General features: G+C 57.1%; 1 protein-coding gene across 2 annotated transcripts in view; it reads left to right on the top strand.

Annotated features, from left to right (window-relative positions):
* The first annotated feature begins 2,162 nt into the window (after nucleotides 1-2,162).
* The window catches only part of PLEKHF2 (pleckstrin homology and FYVE domain containing 2), a 29,601-nt gene continuing 22,338 nt past the window's right edge, over nucleotides 2,163-9,425 (top strand). Inside the window, exon 1 of one of the 2 annotated variants that reach the window (XM_055303389.1) lies at nucleotides 2,163-2,485. The gene's annotated coding sequence lies outside the window, so the exon portion shown is untranslated. Of the gene's footprint in view, nucleotides 2,486-5,896; nucleotides 6,716-9,425 lie in introns of those variants that run through there. The other variant, XM_055303390.1, reaches the window with a different exon arrangement.

Raw genomic sequence — 9,425 nt, 5'->3', positions numbered from 1 at the left:
AAAAAAAAGATTTGTTTCTGAGACATTGCAATAGGGGAGGGAGGATAGGAGCTGAAGATCTGGAGGGGGTAGAACCTGGGATCCTAAGAAAGTGGATCGGAACCAAGGCCTGCTCACCTTCCCTCGGTGGGTGCTCGCTCATGTGCAGCCTGGGTGCTGGCGGCCCTAATCCAAGACCTGAGTCTTCAACCAAGGTTAAGCAGCCTTGCAATGACCGAGCAGCGGAAAAGGTAAGACTCACCCGGACCCACCTGGCAGCTGCACGCCTCTAGTGCGGGGTTCCCCGGGGTGTGCGGGGTTGCAGGGTGTGCAGGGTGTGCAGGGTTGCGAGGTGTCCAGGGTGTGCAGGGTTGCGCAGGGTATGTGGGGTGTGCAGGGTGTCCGGGGTTGCGGGGTGTCTGGGGTGTCTGGGGTTGCGGGGTGTGCGGGGTGTTCGGGGTGTGGAGGGTGTGCGGGGTGTCCGGGGTGTCTGGGGTTTGCGGGGTGTGCGGGGTGTGCAGGGTGTCTGGGGTGTCTGGGGTGTCTGGGGTTGCGGGGTGTGCGGGGTGTTCGGGGTGTGGAGGGTGTGCGGGGTGTCCGGGGTGTCTGGGGTTTGCGGGGTGTGCGGGGTGTGCGGGGTGTGCAGGGTGTCTGGGGTGTGCGGGGTTGTGGGGTGTGCGGGTGTCCGGGGTGTGCGGGGTGTCCGGGGTGTGCACGGTGTCTGGGGTTGCGGGGTTGAGGGGTGTGCGGGGTGTCTGGGGTGTGCGGGGTGTCCGGGGTGTCTGGGGTTGCGGGGTGTGCGGGGTGTGCGGGGTGTCTGGGGTGTGCAGGGTGTCTGGGGTGTGGGGGGTTGCGGGGTGTGCGGGTGTCCGGGGTGTGCGGGGTGTCTGGGGTTGCGGGGTGTCCGGGGTGTCCGGGGTGTGCGGGGTGTCTGGGGTTGCGAGGTGTGCGGGGTGTGCGGGGTTGCGGGGTGTCCGGGGTGTGTGGGGTTGCGTGGTGTGCGGGTGTCCGGGGTGTGCGGGGTGTCTGGGGTGTCCGGGGTGTGCGGGGTGTCTGGGGTTGCGGGGTGTCCGGGGTGTCCGGGGTGTGCGGGGTGTCTGGGGTTGCGAGGTGTGCGGGGTGTGCGGGGTTGCGGGGTGTCCGGGGTGTGTGGGGTTGCGGGGTGTGCGGGTGTCCGGGGTGTGCGGGGTGTCTGGGGCGTCCGGGGTGTGCGGGGTGTCTGGGGTTGCGGGGTGTGCGGGGTGTGTGCGGTGTCCGGGGTGTCTGGGGTTGCGGGGTGTGCGCGGTGTCCAGGGTGTTCGGGGTGTCTGGGGTGTGCGCGGTGTCCGGGGTGTCTGGGGTTGCGGGGTGTGCGCGGTGTCCGGGGTGTCTGGGGTTGCGGGGTGTGCGCGGTGTCCGGGGTGTCTGGGGTTGCGGGGTGTGCGCGGTGTCCGGGGTGTACGGGGTTGCGGGGTGTCCGGGGTGTCTGGGGTGTGCGGGGTGTCCGGGGTTGCGGGGTGTGCGGCCCGCGGGGAGCCAGGGCCTGTGGCCTCCGGGGCACTAGGACTGCTCGCAGGTACGCGACGTGGGTGGGTGAGGCTGTGGGCGTCGGGGAAGCCCCGCAGGAGCGCAGCGGCGGGCAGGCGGGCGGGCGGCCCTTGAGTGCGGGGGAGGCGCCCTGGGTCCCGGAGGCCCGGCTCCGGGCGAGCGAGCGAGGCCCCGGGCGGCGGACAGCGCGGGCCGCGCGCCTCCGGGCATGTACACCCAGGAGCCTTTCTTTCCCGCCCGCGGGAAGTTCCCGAGTTCCGCGGGGACGCCCGTTCCGTGGCGGGGAGACTCCTCCTAGGAATCCGGTCAGGAGACGCACAGCCCTACCCCGAGGCCGGCCGAGCCCAGGACGCCCACGGGTCCCCGAGCCGCCGGGCCGCCCGGGTGGGCGTGGCCGAGCCCGAGGCCCCGCCCCCTGGAGCTCGCCGCGGGACGGGGCGGCGGGGAGGCGGGGCCCCGGCCTCGGCCACGCCCACCCTGGCGGTGGGGCGGGGCCTCGGCCACGCCCACCCTGGCGGCGGCGGGCGGGGGCGGGGTCTCGGCTGGGCCACGCCCACCCGGGCGGGCGGGGCGGCGGCGCGGGGCGCGGGGGGCGGGGCGCGGGCCCGGCGGAGGCGCTCGTGCCCGGGGCTCGGGGCGTGTGGGCGGCGGCGCCGGTGCACGCGCAGGGGAGAGGCCGGCGGGCGGCCGTTGTGGGGCTCGACCCGAGGGGCGGGGGAGTCACCTGCGAGCGAGCGAGCGAGCGAGCGCCCGCCCGCCCGCAGGGTCCGGATCGCGCCGGCTGCCGGGCCGCCTCCTCGTCCTCCTCCTCCTTCGCCTCCTCCTCCGCCTCCTCCTCCGCCGCCGCCGCCGCCGCCGCACACGCCCCGGGAGGCGGGGGGCAGAGTCCGCGCCCGGAGCCCGGGGCCAGGAGGAGCCGGACCCCCGCCGCCGCCGCCGCCGCCGCCGCCCCCGCCCGGCCGGGCAGGCGAAGCCCGAGGTGCGTGTGCGCGGGACCCGGGCCGGCCCGGGGAGAAGCGAAACTTTCCGGCGCTTCCCCGCGGTCCCGGCCGTCTGCGGCGCGGGGAGGTGTCGTCGTCGCGGGCGGCGGCCGACGCCATGTTGGGGTCTGCGGGACACGGGGCGCTCCCGGCCGCTCCCCGCCGGCCCCGGGACCGACGGACCCCGCCCGCGCCGCCGCCCGCGCCCGAGAGGCCGCGGTCGGTCCGCAGGGGCCGCGCCGGGGGGCCGGGGGGCGGGGGGCGGGGGGGTCGGGACCGGGGGGCTGGAGGGTTAGGGACCGGGGGACCAGGGGCGTAGGGACCGGGGGCCGGGGGGGGTAGGGGCCGGGGGCTGGGGGGGCGTTGTGGGCCAGGGGGTAGGGGCCGGGGGCTGGGGGGCCGGGGCCGGGGCCGGGCGGCGGGCTGCGAGCCGAGCGGCCGCGGTGGCGTCGTGGGCACGGGGTTGGCGGGCGGGACGCGGGCCCCGGTGGTGGAGCCGGAGCGCCCAGGGCCTTGGGGCGGGGAGCGGGTCCGCGGGCCCCGGCGGGACGGAGGCGCCGGCCGTGAGGCGCGGCTGGGAGCCGGAGCCGGAGCCGGAGCCGGAGGCCGCGGGGCTTGCAGGGCCCCCGCGAGTGTGCGTCGGTGCCCCGCGGCCGGGGGCTGGGGGGTGCGAGGCTCGCGGCGGCCCCGGGCCGGTCGTGCCCCGCCGCGGGCGGCCGAGCTGGGGACGGAGTGTGCGGGCTCCCTGCGGGCGGGCCGCCCCGGAGCCCCCCGCGCCCGCCCCCGCCCCGCGCCCGCCCCGCGCCCGCCGGGGGAGCTGCACCTGCGCCGGGGGGGGGGGGGCTCGGGGGCGGCGGGTCAGCCCGGGGCCCGGGAAGCCTCCTCCTGTTTTGACCCCGCGCGGGCGCTGGCAGCCCGGAGGGATTAGGTGTGTCCCGGGGCCCGGGGGAGCCGGCGGCCCTGGGGTCCGGGTGACCGTGCGCCCCGCGCCAGCGCCGCGACAGGGGCCTCGGCTGCGCGCGCCCCGGCTCCCCGCGCTCCCCGAGCCGCCGGACGACCCTAAGACACGTCCTGGACAACTTCCCGTCCTGTCTGGAGGTGGGAGTAGAGGCCACGCTCAGGTTTGGTTCCTAATTGCCTTAGTCCTTTTTTTTAAGGCTTTTATGCATGTGCTCAGGAGAGACCCCGAGGCAGAAGCGGGCTCCCTGCACCCCCTCCCCCGGGCCCGGCCGCCGGGGTCACGCCCCAACCACGGAGCCGCCGGGGCCCCCAATCTCCTTAGTTGTTAAACGAAATCCTTCTGGTTTGGCTTCACTGTCAGGCAAGCACCGTGGTACACATTGGTTTTTCCGGATGAAGAGTCAACCGAGGAACGAGGGGGCTTCACTCAGTCCGTGAGCCGAGCGGCCCGACTGGCACGTGAGCGAGGGTCTGCAGGACTCTGCAGCCGCCGCTCCGACCCGACCCCGGGGCGCTCGCTCTTCGCGGTTGCCCCGCGGCAGCCTACCTGGCCTCCTCCGTCTGGGCTGTTCTCTCTGACCCTAGTTCCTCGGTTTACTTACTTCCTGGAGAGCCGATTTACAGGGAGTCTTGTGGGGAACTTTTCACTTGAGCCTGTGCTTTGTGAAACCTCCTCCGCGCTGCTCTTACCCCAGCCCCTTCCTCTCCCCAAGACTAATCCACCGACCCCGCCGCAGTCCCGCACACCCGCCCTGGGCTGCCCTGGTACCTGCGGAGCCGCAGGCCGCGCGTGCAGTCTGGTCGGCTTCTTCATCCCTAGTGCTGGAGAACGGAGCGAATGCTCGGGAGAGCTTTGAATGGATGAGGACTCCTGTGTTCCTTGTAAATGTACTTTATGAGTGTCTAATTAAACTGCCCTTTCCAGGGGAGCGGCGGGGGGCGGGGGTACCATCGGTTAAGCGTCCAACTCTTGATTTCCGCTCAGGTCATGATCTCAGGGTCGTGAGATCGAGCCCGGAGCGGTTCCGCACTCAGCCAGGAGTCGGCCTGAGCTCCTTTCCCTTCCCTTCTGCGCCTCCCGTTCTGTACTCGCTCACCTGCTCACACACTCTTTCTCTAAAATAAATAAAATCTTGAAAATAAAATAAATTGCCCTTTCCGTGAGCATAGAAGTTAAATCTTTCCTAATACTTTTTTTCTTCTCTTTTTTTCCTTCTTTTGGGGGAGAATTTATTTTGCCCACTCAATGAATTTTGGCCTGGGAATACAGAATTTGAATGTTTATGAAATTTCCAAGTAGATAATAGATTTAAGTATAATCAACAAAGAAGAAGCAATGTGTCAATGAAAGAATAATAATTAGAAAGTGTGGGCAGCTCGGGTGTCTCAGTGGTTTAGCACCGCCTTCAGCCAAGGGCGTGATCCTGGAGTCCCGGGATCGAGTCCCACGTCGGGCTCCCTGCATGGAGCCTGCTTCTCCCTCTGCCTGTGTCTCTGTCTCTCTCTCTCTCTCTCTCTGTGTGTGTGTGTGTCTCTCATGAATAAATAAATAAAATCTTTTTAAAAAATAATAATAATTAGAAAGTGTGAGTGAACCTATTTGTGCTAGATGGAAATAGAGGTAATTCCTGAGTATAAATTTGAAGATCATGTTTATAAGCTCTTTGATAGAACAACTCTCAATTTCTCTGTCAGTTATTTTGTCAGAATTATCTTAGAGTTTGGTTTAGAATGCCTTACTTAATGCAAAGCATATAAAAATTGCTTTTCTATTGATAAGCTTATCTTTGAGAACCTTCTTTGTACGCCAGCTGCATGCTTAATAGCAGTGTTCTTGTTGGCTTAACTGAATAAAGTACGCTTCGTAGATAGACTTTCAGAGTGCCGTGTCAGGTTGCAGACCTCTCTAGGTGAAGGTGTTTACTAACTCTACAATGAGATTACTGTAGAATTTGGGGTTAATTCCCCGCCCCCACCCAAATTAGTTTTCTCTCCAATACACAAACCACAAACTGGTGTCCCAATTTTGAGGTCCTGGGCAGGAAGAGAAGGCATTCAGATGGTTGCTGTGCGTGCTGGAGACAGCAGGTTGCAGGTAGGGTGGACTGGAGCAAACACACCTGTGTCCTAGCTCTGTGCCTTCCTGGCCTGTGACTCTTGAACGAGTTGCTTCGTTTCTCTGAGCTTCACAGTGTATGAGATGGACACAAATACATGCCTCAAAGTGTTGTGAGGACTTACTGAAAGACGTTTGTGGGAGTGCTTGGTGCACGGTAGTTTTATTAGTAAATGAACAAAGTGTTCTTTACCTAGAATCATAGAATTTTAAAAAGGAAGCAACCTTTAGGGGCACTTGGGTGGCACAGTTGGTTGAGCATTTGACTTTTGGTTTAGGCTCTGGTCTGATGTCCAGGTGGTGGGATGAAGCCCTGCGTGGCGCTCCACGCTCAGCAGGGAGTCCGCCTGGGATTCTCTCTCCTTCCCCCTGCTCATTTGTGCACACATGCACTCGCGCACTCTCTCTTCCTCTCAAATCAGTAGATCTTAAAAAAAAAAAAAAAAAAGGAAGCAACCTTTAGAAAGAAGTAATTTAGTTTTTCAACCTTGGCTACACATTAGGATTCCCTGAGGAGCTTCTTAAAAATACTGATGCCTGAACTCCACCCAAGAACCAAGTCAGAATTACTGGGTTTGGGGGTCAAGGCATAGGTAGTTTTGCCTGCTTGTTTGTTTGTTTTAAAGCACTTGTGATTTTAATGTGCATTCAAGTTTGAGAATCATTGATATAACTGACTCTCCCCATCTCCTTACTCTTCATTTTGTGGTTGAATAAAGTGCAGAGAGGTTAAGTGCCACCCAAATTCTATCAGTCAGATGAGAAAGCATGTATCTGAGTCAGAGGAAAATGAAGGATGTAAGAGGTTGACGTAACAGGTACATTCATTTCAGACCAGAAAGGTGGGCCAGCTCCAGTGACTTCCACCTCCGCTCCACGTGAGCGGCCCACATGGATGACCGAGTTTTTTAACCTTTGTCATCGTTTGAACTGTCTCAAGGCCTAAACTCACCGGAGGTGGTGATTCAAGAGCCTGTGTTGCTGTTTTCCATCACACCTGATGAACCAGCTTTTTGTCCTCCTTGTCGCCTCCCAGGCTGTTTTCTGTCTTCTTTCCGGTGCTGAGCCTTGCAGTTCACCTTCTGTGAACTCCCTGGCACCTCGTGGTCCTCTCCTTGACCTTAGCTCTCTAGATCTGGTCAATTCTCAACTTGTAAGTACCACCATTTCCTTTTCTGCCCAGCACCCCTGGAAAAAGCCACAGCTTCGGTGACTGTTGAGGGTTTGTTTTCCAGCGGCCTGTGTACTAGTTGCTCTCTGATCCTTTTCTCATCCCAAAGTTGACTCAAGTTGACTCCTTTTCTCTGTTGTGTTTTCAGTCTAACTCAGATTGCTAACCCTGATCTTGAAACGCTTGACCCGTAGAGATAAACTTGCTTCCTTCTAAAAATGATTAAGATTTTGTGATGTGAATTTTCTGTTTTCTTCTTTGCATCAACTTTTTCATCCTTTCTATTTTTAGGTAGAATTATACTTAGTTCTTTATACTTGTTTCATTTAGACAATAGTTGGGGGGAATTAAAAAGATCTTTGTACTGTTTTTTCATATTTTTATCAATTGTACCTATAACTTTTTTTTTTGTACACCTAAATTTTTCTACCTGTTCTTCTTCGCATTTTGTTACTTCAGCAATGAAGTATTCTCTGTGTATGAGAGAATATGTGTTCATTATAAAATAATAATAATTTAAGAATATTTTATCCGGGGATCCCTGGGTGGCGCAGCGGTTTGGCGCCTGCCTTTGGCCCAGGGCGCGATCCTGGAGACCCAGGATCGAGTCCCACGTCGGGCTCCCGGTGCATGGAGCCTGCTTCTCCCTCTGCCTGTGTCTCTGCCTCTCTCTGTGTGTGTGTGACTATCATAAATAAATAAAAATTTAAGAAATAAAAATAAAAAAATAAAAATAAAATAAAAATATTTTATCCTAGTACTTAGAGACAAGTGGCACTAAATTTTTGGTGTATATATTTCCAGACTTAAAAAAAAAGTTTATATTGCATGTGCTGTTTATTAATATGAGAGAGGCAAATAATACATCATTTCATTTTTATTTCTTTGATTAGCACTGAGAACCAACATAATTCTATTTACTGGTCATTTTTATTTGTTGTTTTAGAAATTGCCGTTTGTATCTTAGCCATTTTTCTTTGGGGTATTTTCCTTTTTTTTCTTACTGGTTTAATTACATGGGTCTCTTATATATTAAAAATATTGACCCGTTGTCATTTTTTTAAAGAATTTGTTTATTTAATCATGAGAGACCCAGAGAGAGAGAGAGAAAGAGAGAGAGGTACAGGCAGAGGGAGAAGAAGCCTCCATGCAGGGAGCCTGATGTGGGACTCGATCCCGGGACCCCGGGATCCTGACCTGGACCGAAGGCAGACGCTCAGCCACTGAGCCCCCCAGGCGTCCCCACCTTTGTCCTGTGTTACAGATATTTTTCTTTAATGCTTTTTCCCTTCAGTGTTGACATTTAAAAATTTTATGTGGTAAAATATCTTCTTTTAAGACATTTGGCTTTTTCATGGTATAGTTAGCCATTCCTCTCTATGGCTAGAAATTTAGATTCTGTTTTTCACTATTAGAAATAGTCCCCTCCCCCTACTCCTCCACAAGACTTTTCTTTCTCAGGATAAGTTTCTGGTTAAAAATTCCAGGGTCAAAGGGCAGTGCTTTCTGAAGCGTTTTATTATTATACATTCATTACTATTAGCCTTCAATTTTTCCACGTGTTTCACTGCTTATTGTGACCTTTTGGCACAATAAGGTTATTTATTTAGTCTCTGAGACTTGTGAGACATGTGAAAAGCATGTTGAAAAGGTGCTTTGTGCTCTCTTTCCCTCCTTCTCTCTCTTCTTGCTGGTCTCTCGCTTTCTGGATGAGGCTTTCCCCCAGAGTTCAGTCCTTTGCCCCCGTAGTCCCTCCGCAGATCCCCCAGCAGGCTCCCTGGTGATGCCAGCATTTGTGTTTGTCTGGCGGATACCCTGAGGGTACTCCACGGTCTCTTGTCCCTCCTGAAGCAAAGCTAGTGTCTGCCAATGGCTTGTGCTTAGACCTTTGAAGTCCCCTTGCACTCACTTTTCCTCCGTCTATTCTAAACCCTGTCCTCTGTACCTCAGTACATCTCTCTTCCCTTTTTTTTTCTGCTGTCAATTATTGTGACTCAAACAAACCCTCTGGGGGTTTGTTTTGTTTTTGTTTGCCTTCACTCTAGCTTCAGTGGTCTCTCCAGCCTGTCCTGTGTCCTGCTTTTGGGCACTGACTAATATTTTCCTATTTGAAAGCCTTAGTCTTCCTGTTGCCCGTATAATAGTGTCTGAGCTGTTTAGTCTCCTGCCTACTTTCTTTGCAGTTGGACTCTCCTGCGTCTTACCAGATTTCTGTTCTCCCACTGTGCTGTCTCCTGGCCCTACTTCCTCCAGCCTGGGTGCGACTGTTCCTTCTCTGAGGCTTAGGTTTGTGCACCATCGTCTGTCTGCCTTGTCTCCCTCTCACCCTCGCCCCTAAACAGTTTGACCTGCTACTTTGACTTTAAGGCCCAGATTGAATTTCTAGTCATTTTACAGTTGTTTCTAGGTGTTCCCCCCGCCACAGTTACCTCCTAACTAAACACTTTGCCCCTGGACTTCACCACTATTTTATTTTATTTTATTTTTTTATGTTTTTGGTTTGTTTCTTCTCTGCTCCTTTAGACTCAGTGCACAGATTTAAGTTAATGATATTCCTTAGCTCATAGCACCTGCGTGGGTATCACACTCTTTTCTTGTCCTATGTTTTGTTTTCTTTATCATTTATTCCCATCATTCTCTTTCCTGTAGACACACTCCCTAATATATCACTCATGAATTACATGTAGTTTTA

Source organism: Nyctereutes procyonoides, unplaced genomic scaffold (assembly GCF_905146905.1).
Source record: "Nyctereutes procyonoides isolate TBG_1078 unplaced genomic scaffold, NYPRO_anot_genome, whole genome shotgun sequence".
Taxonomy (NCBI): domain Eukaryota; kingdom Metazoa; phylum Chordata; class Mammalia; order Carnivora; family Canidae; genus Nyctereutes; species Nyctereutes procyonoides.
This window is presented reverse-complemented; position numbering and strand designations above follow the sequence as displayed.